Here is a 12,353-nt window from a genome sequence, read left to right as displayed (position 1 = left end):
CCCAGGAACACAGCAGCAAGTGCCAAAGAGAGCGAATCATTCCTAAAGTCTGAGCAGAGCAGCTTACCTGTTGTGCTCTTAAACTGGCTAACTAGAGGAAACTCAACGCTCAGAAGCGGGACCCTTCTCTGGGTGAAAATCCCACCCAGAGAGACAGACCCCTCTTGTCAACCACTTGCAGGACCCACCATGTGCTGCAAATGAGGGCTGCAGCTGAACCAGGGGAGAGCTTAGAGCAGCCTTCCAATACATAAAGGGGCCGACAAGAAACCTGGAGAGGGGCTTTGGACAAGGGCCTGGAGGGACAGGCCAAGGGGAATGGCTTTAACCTGCCAGAGGGGAGATTGAGATGAGCTCTGAGGCAGAAGCTCTTCCCTGTGAGGGTGCTGAGGCGCTGGCACAGGGTGCCCAGAGAAGCTGTGGCTGCCCCATCCCTGGCAGTGTTCAAGGCCAGGTTGGACACAGGGGCTTGGAGCAACCTGCTCTAGTGGGAGGTGTCCCTGCCCGTGGCAGGGGATTGGAACTGGATGAGCTTTAAGGTCCCTTCCAACCCAAACCAGTCTGTGGTTCTATGATCCGAATCTCCCACCTACAGCCACGCTGTTCACATGCTGCCATCCCACCTTCCGAATCGCACCAGAAAAAGCCACTCAATCTCCAGGTTTCCTCCTCCATTAGGATGTCCCAGCCATTTCACCTGATGTATGCAAATGTTAAACCAATTTAGGTGTGCACATTGTGTGGGTTGCCTGGCCCAGTTTAACTTGATAGGGTTTTAAACCTGTTTAGGCAAACTACTATCTGCCTTCTAATCTAGAGCAGCTCTGTGCAAACATTGCCAGGGAACTAGAGCACGGACGTTACGACAGATCCTATTTGTACAACAACAATCAAACTGCAATGGCCTGAGCTGGAATAAAGTATGGAAGAAAGCAACGCTAAAATCACATCTCTCTCTGGGCTGGCCACGTCCATGTGGCAGGGCTCCAGAACCACGCTCTGCTATATCAGGAGCTGCGTAAAAGTCATCTCCAAAGCTTTCCAAACCCAAGATGCACAAGCCCAGGTGAGTCCTAAATAGCCGAGGGCTGCAGCAGGCTGGACTGGGATATGGCCAAGCCTCACTTCCCCAGGGCAGGGGCAGAAGTTACTGATGCAGCCAGCAAGTCCCAGGAGCAGGGAGAAATGCCAGCATCGTGTCCTAGTGTGTCCCCATCCCCATGAGCTGGGCTGCCATCACCCTCATAACCACCCCTTTGCCTCCAGAGACAGAGCAGAGCATCCCTAAATGGCTGTGAAGATTTGCACCTCCTTTAAAGAGCTCAGTGTGCGTACAGCCCGCACCCCGCTCCTCGCACCCGCATGCCTGCACACCCCAGGGTGACATACGCGCACCCATCCCCTTCCTCTGCATGGCAGCACCTCCTACTCCTCCTCCTCCTCAGCGGCTGCACCCAGCGTGTGCCGCTCGCACGGGCGCGTGGGAGCCACGCGCCTGCCCTCGGGAGCTGGTGGGAGGACGGGAGCCAAGAGGCTTCATTAAATAAAGCTTAAAGAGACTCCCAACCAGCTCCTCACCAAGTGCTATCACGAAGGCAGCACGGGCTCACCGCCTGGTTTGGGTGATGCAGCAGGTTTGGTGCCCCGGGACACAGCCATCGCAGAGGGCTCTGCATGCAGGACACGCAGCTCTGCAAGGGCTTGTTCAGACGAGCAGCAAATAATCCGACAGCACAGACAGATATTGCGACAGGAATGCCAAGCTCTGTAAATTACTAAGCCAAGACGATGACACCCAAGCTAGAAAAAAAGTCCAAGAGAATTATGTTGGATCAGACCCAGAAGTCTAAAGAGTTTACAAGTTGAAGGAAAAAGGGGGGAAAAGACAATTCCTGTTTGCTGGCTGATGGCAAAGAAAAAATAATCACTCAAATTATAAAGCAAACAATTGGAAAAAGAGGAGAAGAGAAAAAAAAAAACCAACAGTTTAACGAACAGAGCCCTCGGGTTGTGCCAGCTTATTGTCTAATATACTTCACAGAAAGGAAACTGGCCTGAGCTTTACTACTACAGAGCTCACAAGTTTAAAACCAGCACCAATTTTCTCTTCTAGCCAGAAACTTCCCAGCCCGGCTCATTACCTTCAGGCTGCCAATATTCCATAAAAACCCCAAGTTCTGGGGCTCCTGCCTGGAGTCAGCAGCCCAGAGCAAAGCCCAGGATTCCTGATCCGCTCCCACTGACCTCTGCGCCAGCAGCAGGAAGCAAAGAGCTTCACGGATGGAGGGAGCAGGGCCAAAGGAAGGGATTATGTGGAGTAGAAAGTTGGGTACGTTTTTCACGCTGTTGAAGCGATGATACGTAACTGAAGGCATTTGCAGATTTTCCTTTTTTGAGGAGAGAGTTATGAATAATATGCCTGTTCTTATCAACTCATAGAAGAAAGAATTTAAAGCACCAAGCGCTGTGAATTAAACTACTCGGCAGCACCTTTTTAATGCAGCTGAATAAGCCCTCTCCTTTACCATGCGCTCGCACTGCCCACACTGACTCGGGTGAGATCTGGCTTCACTTTATCTCCGTATCCTACATTGGCAATTTTGTTATCTCTGCAGTGCAAAAGGAAAACTGGTTTAGTCGGGAACAGAGAGGGTTCAAATAAAATCCATCTGCGGTGGCAGGCCACAGGCAACACCTCACATCCATCACGGCAACCCGCCTCCCACACAACCTCGTACGCCACGTGGGAAAGCAGATAAACAGTTCAACAGGAGTTTACTACCCCGAGTTACTCTGCAACAAGGCGAGCAGCTGGATGGGACCTTCTCCCTGCTCCGTGCTGGGAGACCTCAACTACTCCTCCACCACAGGGCTGTATTTCAAGACCTCAAAGCAACATCAGGTGGGACAGCCTCCCCCCTCAACGACAGCTTTGAGGTCTCCAACTATGGTCCAAGCCCTTTAGGCAAGCATGGCAGGCAGAAGCTGCCTATGAAGAACCATGTATATGAAGAACCACAAACACCCCCCTCCAGCCTCAGTTTCTCCAGCTTGTGGCCACATCATCTCCTCAGACATTCCACCTCAGGTGACTCTTCATCCTCATTGCCACATCTCCCCCCAAAGAAGCAGCAGAATTAAGGGTCTAACACGAATCCACCCTCCTGGAGCAAAAGCAAAGGCATGTTTTCCCTCTTCTCCTTAGGCAATGTGTCGCACTGGTTATTCCTTAGCATCCAGACAAAAGGCAGAACAAACCCACTCCCCATGGAGGAGACACCCCAGGAAGATGCTGCATCTACTGAACTCACGTTTCTAAAACCCTGTGAGCCCCTGGGACCAGGGGACAGAGCCCCAGGGGACACAAAGGGCCTGATCCCATCCTGCCAGCGAGGCTGATGCCAAAAGACAACTCCAGGAGGCCCCGAGGACCTCCTGCTCCCCGTCACCTCCACCGCCCTGTGCCCAAGCGTACGACCGGCTCAGTGGCGGGGGACCCCTCTTCCCCACGTTACTCGGTGGCACGGCTTCAGCTGGAAGCTCCTCGCGCATTACTCAAAGTATTTATGACATTTTCCCATTTGAAATATGGGCCCTTACCACGCACAGGAAGGAGGAGGAGAGTGCCAGCAAGCTCGTTAATTTCTAAGTCAATCTGGCAAGGAACAATTAACAGCTTCCCACCACCAGGGTGGCAGGAGGAGAGGGACCTTCCCCTCAAGGATCCTGCCCCCCGAACCTACCCGGCTTCATGCTCAGGAGCCCAATGCACATTGATTTTCCCCCATCAGGAGCTTCTGCAGCCCCATATCCCGCAGTAGGACCCTCTCCAGTGCATGCCACCAGCTCCCCCAGCCCAGCGCAGGTTCTCAACCCCCAAAACATGCTTTTTCGGGGAAGAAAACATATAACTCCATCCTATTTTGCTGCTGGGGACACAGCGGAGCTGCGAGGCAGCGCTGGCAGCCCCGGAGCTGCGGGCAGGAGCAGAGGTGTGAGTGCCAGTGGAGGATGTCTCCTGCAAATGCAGGGGCTTTGTCCGGGGAGGGGATGTTCCAGACACACATCCCGTTGCCCCCCGCGGCTCTCCCGCTCGGAGGAATGGCTGGAACCTCCCAACAAAACCCACTTTTTCCTCCCGATCGCAATGAGTGCTTCTGTGGAAGCAAAGCCTTCTGGGACTCGGAGAGGGCAAACACCCAAAGAGCAGAGATGTCCCCACCCTGAGAGGGTGCAGCACCCATCCCTCAGAGCCCAGCACGCTCCCATGGGTGTCAGCCCTTCACCAACATGATTTTTCCCCCCATTATCCCACCTTTGCATCATTTGCTTCCCCAGGAGGGACTGGAACGGGATCCTCCCAGTGAAACACAAACACTATTAATCATTACTCTTATTTTGGGGGGATGAATTGCTCCCCATGTGATAAATTCTGGGTCGGGAACACCGGGGCTCCAGGGATAGCTCTCGCCTACCGCAGGATGGCCCCAGGGCTCGGGATTTCAGCTGAAATCCCAGAGAAATCCTGGAGGGTGGATGGAAACGCCGTCACTGCCAACCCCAGGGGTGTCCCTCGGTCCCCGGAGCCAGCTCCACCTTGCAGGAGAAGGTTTGATGCAGGGAAGGGGACACCCCAAAATGGGGTCTTTGGTAGTTTTGGGGTGACCTGGGTCCCCTCCTCGCTACTGTCACCATCAGCAGGACACCACACAGCCAAGGGGAGCAGGGCAAAACCCACCTGCCGACAGGCTCCAGGAGGACACAGCACCCTCAGGGACACCATGGTTTGAGGTGGGGTGCAGGCAGCACCCTAGGGGGACACAGCCACATCCCCAGCCTGCGGCATGGCACTGCCAGTGCCACCGGGAACGCTCCAGGGTCTCCTCCATCTCCTCCAGCACCCGCATCCCAGTGATGCTGCTCCGGGAGCGACACTGGCTTCGCCACCGGAGCATCGCCACCAGAGCCATCATCACCGGAGCCATAAGCCACTGATCCCACAGAGAGGGGACACTTCCCCCAGCCACCCCCCACCAGCATGGGGGTCCCCCCCAGTGCTGCTCATGGGAGCGCAGTCCTTAGCACGGGGTGATGCCAGAGCACCCCCAAACCCTGTCACCACCTGCACCGGGCGCCTCACACCCAGTAGCGCCGGCAGCCAGGGAGACACGGGGGAGCGGTGCCAGTGAGGGGAGAGCACGGCGGGGGATGGGGTGCCGGGGGATAACGGCGGAGGGACAGGGAGGGCGAACCGGCTGCGGGGTGGAGGCTGCCGCCTCATCGGTGTCCCCCGTTCCTGGCTCTCCGTTGCATACCCCCACTGCAAACGCCGGTGGTCCAGCGCGCCCCCTCCCTGCGCCCCCCGCTATAGCGCGGGCCCCTTCCCACCGTGCAGCCCCCCGCACCCCTCCCACAACCGCCCTATAGCACACCCCGGTCTCCGATGCACCCACCTGCACTCCCCCGCTACAACGCGATACCCCCCCCCCCACACACCCCCCCCAAACACACCCCACCCGGCCGCACCCCTCCCAAGCGCCCCCCCCCCGCTATAACATCACCCCTTACCCCCAGCGCGATCCACCTGCACCCTTCACCGCGACCGACACCGCCCTCCCGGCTATAACGCGACCCCTCCCCACCGCCAGCCCGCCCTCCCCTCCGCTAATAACCCACCGCCGGTGCGTGTCACCCCCCCCCCGCCCCGTTTACAACGCGACCCCTCAGCCACACCGCGCACCGGGTGCGAGACAAAGCGGCCCCGCTGCGGACGCGCTCCCCGCCTTATAACGCGACCCCTCCCGCGCCGTACCTGGGCGGCGCGGCCGCCCGCTCCCATGCTGGCCGGCGGAGGGGCGCGTGAAGGGCCGCGGCCGCCCTCCTCCTCCCCTCCTCCTCCTCCTCCTCCCTCCTTCCTCCTCCTCCTCCTCCTCTTCCTCCGCCTCCTCCCTCCGCCCGGCGGCTGCGCTGGGGCCGCGGCGCGGGGACACTGCGGCTCGAGCTCCCGCCCGCCGCCGGCCACTCGCACCGGTGACGTCATTCCCCGGGCCGCCTGACGTCACCGCGGGGCGGGACACACACACACCACACACACACACACACACACACACACACACACCTTGGAGCGGGGGGGGGGCGCGGGTGACGTCACCGCGGAGGCGAGGGGCGTGGCCGCGCCTTAAAGCGCCCCCCCCCGCGGTCCGTTCCCCATGTTCCCCGTTTGCAATATCCCGTTTGTTTGACGTCATCGATATATTTCCCCCGTTCAACCTGTTGCCTTCGATACACCGCCCGCACCCCGCCCGCCTTCCGCGCAGCGCTCACCTGCAGGGATAATACCCACCGCGTTCAAGGCGGGCTCACACGGGATGTGTTCATCGTGTTCCATAGTTTGCACCTTTGGTACATTTCGCATATTCAGGATAGTCCCATACTTCATTTATTCCCCAGAATTCCTATAGTCTTCATATTCTCGATATATCCCATACTTCCTATATTTCCCGTATTTAATATCATGGAATCATGCAATCAGCTCGGTTGGAAAAGACCTTTAAGACCACCGAGTCCACCCGTTACCGCAGGACTGCCGAGCCCACCACTAACCCGTGTCACTGCGGACAAACTGATCTCCCCTCAAGATGTCCCCCCATGGCCACCCCTCACATCCCATGGCCGCTCCTGCTCTCCCCCTCATGATCTTCCCTCACAACTGCCCCTCATCCCTTATGGCTGCTCCTCTCTCCCTTCTTCATATTCAGCATATTCCCATACTTCATTTATTCCTCAGATTTAATATATTCTTTACATTCAATATATATCCCTTACTTAATATATTTCCCATATTTACTATATTCTTCATATTCAACATATTGCCCATATTTAATGCTTTCCCGTATTCAAATATTCCCCATATTTATTTATTCCCCATATTTAATATATTCTCCATATCCAGTTATTCCCCATATTTAATATATGATTCATATTCAATCTATTTCCCATATGTAATGTTTTCCCCATATTTGATCTATTCCCCATCTCAATGCCTTTCCCATTCTTCCCCTTCTTTATTCCCCCTCCCCTGCCATTCCCACTGGAGAGGTGATGCTGGGGAAATGACAAAGAATTGGAGGAATTACTTTATTATCATTTCCCTTTTTGGAAGGTCTTGAGCACACCGGGGCCCTAATCCACATCCCTGGTGAGGCAGACGGGCACTCTGGCTCCGAGGGCGAACACCCGCTCCCCCATCTGCTGCTCCGTGAACTTTCCTTGATCCCCTCGTGCGCCTCCTCACACTGACCAAATGTCAGCCCAAAGCCGAGTTTTAACTGTTCTGGGGAAATCCAGCACAGAAATGTTATTATTTCTCTTCTTCTTCAGCATTCAGGGCCAGGTTGGGCACAGGGGCTTGGAGCAACCTCGTGGAAGGTGTCTCTGCCTGTGGCAGGGGGTTGGAGCTGGGTGAGCTTTAAGGTCCCTCCCAACCTGAACCATTCCGTGATTCTATGATTCTGGGGCCCAAGAGGAGCTGAGGAGTCTCGGGGTGTGGGCATAGATTTGGGATTTTGCTTGTTTTACCGCATGACGAGAGCCGCCTGTTGTTGAGCCAAGGGGTGGCCATTGCTCTGGCCTTGGAATGAAATTGTGGGTCCATAGAGACATGTAGGGGTTCACAGAAGCCCCACACAAAGATGTATGGGTTTCTATAGCAGCCCAGAGGGACCCATAGGGATCCATAGGAGCTCATGGGACCCACAGAGACACATAGGAGTCCACGAGAGCCCATAGGGACCTATAGGACCAGCTGCAAGGTGCCCAACACGCTGCTGCAGGGTCCAGCCCCACCTTCTCATCTCTTGGAAGAGTCCCAGGCTCTGGATACTCCTTCCCATCCTATCCTGCAGCACATCTTGTAAAACAGGGATATTATTTACTTCCACATCCAGAGGACATCCGCTGTCCCCATCGGCCCAACTCCTTCCTGAAGGGATGCAGAGCCTGGTGGCAAACACGGTATCACCACAGCACCCGCATCCTATCTGCTGCATCTATCTTCTTAATGGATGTATAACACTTTACAGTAATTTCCTCATTTGTCATGCAATCAAATCCTTTGATCAGACATGGGGGAAATGTAAATATCAATTATTAACCATCCCATTCTGGTCTTGCTTGGCTGGATTTATTTTATTTATTATAATGGTTTTTTAGGAAGGAATTGATTCATTTGCAATTCAACTCTCCACCATGTTCTTAATTAGGATGCTTACATTTCTGGATAAGCTGTATTTTTGAAGGGGGAGAGGTTTGATCTAGAGCAATCGATGCACCCATCTATATTTTATAGCTGAGAGAGAGTTGTGAAGGGAAGTGTAAAAGAAGTGGGGGGTTTCAAGCCTGCACGTAGAGGGCTGTTCTACCACGGTTGAAAATCTCGGTGACCAAATTTGCTGCTGTACAGTCATTTATAGCCCTGCGAAGCTTGCGAAGCGTTGGCATGAAATGGAGAGGTGGCCAGGAAATTTCTGACAGAATATTTTTCCATCTGCAAATAGTTGGCGTTTTTTGGTGGGTTTTTGTCTTTTTTTTTCTTTATTCTTGAGAGTGAAGCATTTGTATAAACACGTTGCCTGAGGCAAAAATGGCTTTGGAGATTGAAATAATAAGGATAATAATAACATTAGAAGAAGAGGGAAACTCAGCTGCTTGCTTTCTGGTTTTTCAGCTGGAAAGGGTTTTCCACTTAAAGTTTTAGAAGTTAAGGGCAGGTTGGACACAGGGGCTTGGAGCAACCTGCTCTAGTGGAAGGTGTCCCTGCCCGTGGCAGGGGGTTGGAACCGGATGAGCTTTAAGGTCCCATCCAACCCAAACCATGCTGGGATTCTCTGGAGTTTCTGGTGTATTCGCAGGCTCAAAAGTCCAGCTGGGTCTGCCACACACATTTCTCTGCATTTCACTATCCACACTCTGATGACATTCTCGCTGGTGCCAGTTTTGCAGGAGGTAATCCCCATTCTTTCCCCCCTAGAATCCCAAATTTGGCTTAAAATTCAGGACACTGGGAGCAGTCTCCTCTCAGCCAGGCTGTTTATTTGCTTTCTGGAGTTTTATTGAAGCTGTGAGAGTTGCATTTTGCAAGCTGTCTTCCTCCTGAAAGCGAGCAAGCTGCGCCTCTTCCTTAATCATCTGCTTTTGTTTGCTGGAAGGAAAATACCAAATATCTCATGACTTGCCATAAAGCTGTGAATGACTGCATGGATGCGCAATTGCTGGGTGTCCTCATGACTAACAGGCGAGTTTTCAGGTGCACGTGGAACCTACGGAGATGCGGCCTCTAATCACACTTGATTTTGGTTTTAATCAGTCGATCTGCTAAAGCATAGGGTATCTTCTTATCAGCCCAGTGGTGGTTGGTGTGGAAAAGCTTCTGCGATGTGAAATAGTCACATCCTAATGCCATCTTGTCATCATGTTGTACCAAGTCGATGTAATCCAGCCCATGCAGGTGCATTCTGTGGGTCCTCTGAAGCGTAGCAAGACTTTCTGAAGGTGGGAGCATCCCTTATCCTCAAAACCAACACCCACACCCAAAAGCACCGCTTCAGGGAATCAAAGGTTTCAGCTTGCCCTTGACACCTGGGGTTTGTGCTGGAACTGACTTCACCCCTAACTACTTTTCCAATGTGCTTTTGTTTCCACCAGGATTTAATTCATCTAAAATCCATGTGGAAAGCGAGTCTGTTTCAGCAGCTGCAGCTGCTTTGCCCAGACACGGTCACTGGTGGGATGCGAAAAAAGCTATTGATCTCCCCCTTGATGGCATTTGAATTCAGTTCTTCAATTAAAGCTGGTAAACCAGCAAGGTAAAGAACAAGCATGGGGCACGATCGATGCTGGCTTGTTGCCAGTTGAAAGGGCAGGTGCTGATCCATACACCCCATCCGCTGGGAGAGGAGCCTGTGCCGCGACCCCGAGCCGAGGGCTGTCATCGTGCTCCTGCTTCTGGCAGATGCTGAATGTGTATGAATGTGTATGCCCACCGGGGGCAGGCAGCCTGGGGACAACTGAGGCTGCAACTTCATCCACTTGTCTGTTTAATTCCCATTTTTTTTCCAACCGGAGCACTTCCCTGGTCACTGGAGGGTGTTTCCAGGGAGCCACCAAGCCCACGATTCCCAGAGCTTGCCTTATACCCGCCTGGGGAAGGTCGCATCAAGAGCTGAGAATCACTCCAAAATCTCATCTCGGGGTCTTCCTGAGGTAGGAACTCATCTCCTCATCTAACTTAAAGAGTGATTCTCCATTGCTGTCATCCCACCGGAACCCAGCTGCTCTGCAGCAGCAGTGCTGGGACAACGAAGCGGATGGAGCTGCACGAAGGGGTAAAATCAAGAGGTTTTGCTCCGGCTTTGTGCTCTCTCCTTGCTCCCAAGTCTTTAACACATTGCTTTCCGGAGAAAACTCGTGAGGAATAAACTCCTCTATAATCACAGCGATGGAGGAATCTCATGTGAATCCGACTTGTGTGGGGCAGCACCTCAGCCTTGGCTGCTGTGCTACCCAAGTCAACGGAGCTGCCAAGGTTCATGGAATCATAGAACATCAGGTTTGATGGGACCTCAAGGATCATCTTGTCCAACCTTTCTAGGCAAAGCATGATCTAGACCAGATGTCCTATCACCTGTCCAGCCAAAATCTTGTCAGTGTCCAACACTGGGGAATCCAACACTTCCGTGGGGAGATTATTCCAATGGCTGGTTGTTCTCATGATGAAAATGTTGATAAGGTTGATAAAGAAAACTGAAACCCCCACCCGCATTAAGCAAGCGGAGCCAGCAGATGTGCTGCGAGGCTCAAGCACGTTCGAGGCACAGTTTGTGATCTGGGGTAATTTGCAACAGAGGCAAGTGCCTTCCAGCAAGGGTTGTTTGGGGTGTGAAGGTGTGTGGGGCTGTGGGGCGGCAAGCTCAGGCTGGAGCAGCGCAGGGATGCGCTCAGTGCCATCCCCACACTGCTTTCCAGCAAGCACTGCCGGTGCCTGGGGACCTCATTTGGGGTTAGAAGACAGGGCACGCGTCAAACACGTAAGACACGCTTTGGCACCTGGCTTGCTCCTGCAGAACAATAGTTACTCTTTCATGTTAGTTCAGTTACAGATCAAATAAGCTGAAAAAATTCACAAGTGGCTGTGGATACAAATTAACTTAACAAAACAGTTTGAAACGTCGCAGGACTGGGGAAGATACAAATGTGGGCGCAGTGGCGCGAGAGAAGAGCCAAGTGTCTGCACCAGAGTCCTCCCCAGCACCATTTTCCCCGCGTCAGATAACACAGAAAGCAGCTAAAGCTGGATGAAATATAATAAGAGCTTGGTCCAAGATGGAGTGAATGCCATATGGGAAGCCCAGGGAAGTTTTCACTGCTCTTTGCTCCGCTGATGTTTTTTCAGCTGTGTCATTGGTACTTTGCTTTATCAAGAACATTACAGGCTGAATCCTGTCTTTGCAGTGAAAAATGACAGGCTGGATTTTGCTCTCTATTGCACCAAAGTTCATTGGGTGTTGCAGGAAGGTAAAGGACAGAGGTATTTGGCTTGTGGTCACCGTTTCATAACGGCAGAGCAAAAGCTGTAAAATCTTGATGAATCCTTTTAGCTTCCAAGCCTAAAAACAGCTCTTTGTGCTCCAGCCTGGCTTGTGCAGATGTGGGGGCTTTGGATCAAGGCAGCAGCATCCTCGTGCCAGTGGCTGATGGCAACTTGTTCCACACAGAAAGCGATCTTGCTGGGAAATATAAACCATCAGCTGATTTCCCTCTGGTTTCGTTTCCAGGAGGGATGTTTCCAGCTCAGCTGCTTGATGGGGCTGGAGTTCACCCTCTGCTCCGTGGTGGCTGAATCAGAGATGGGGTTTGGTGTGGGGAGAGGAGCCCGTGGGATAAATATGGAACGGGCTAAATAAGGAAAAGCTGTGTGGGATGCTGCGAACAGCCTCGCTGCGAAAGGAACCCACTCCGTTTGCAAGGTCCAAACTCAGACCCACGCTGGGGTTTGGCTTTCCCCACCACAAGCTAAAGCTGACGTGGAACCACGCCACGGTGGGTGCCCTCCCAGGGCAACTTCCTGAACACCAGTTGGATCCTGCAGGAGCGACGAGGGAGGAAGGGAGAAGCAATGGCAGGAATTTCCCCTCCTTGCTGCAAGCACATTTTCCCTTTTTCAATGGAAAAGGCAGGTGGGTGCTGGTGCAGAGGCTGCAGGAGGTGGCACGTGGTGGCTGGCCATGCACACACCCCAGGCACTGTGGCTGGGAGCCAGCAACATGAGTTTCTTGAAGGCAGAGCAATTGCACATC

The sequence above is a fragment of the Strigops habroptila genome, chromosome 20 (assembly GCF_004027225.2).
Source record: "Strigops habroptila isolate Jane chromosome 20, bStrHab1.2.pri, whole genome shotgun sequence".
NCBI classification, from domain to species: Eukaryota; Metazoa; Chordata; class Aves; order Psittaciformes; family Psittacidae; genus Strigops; species Strigops habroptila.
The sequence above is the reverse complement of the archived record's forward strand: the minus strand, read 5'-3'. Positions refer to the sequence as shown.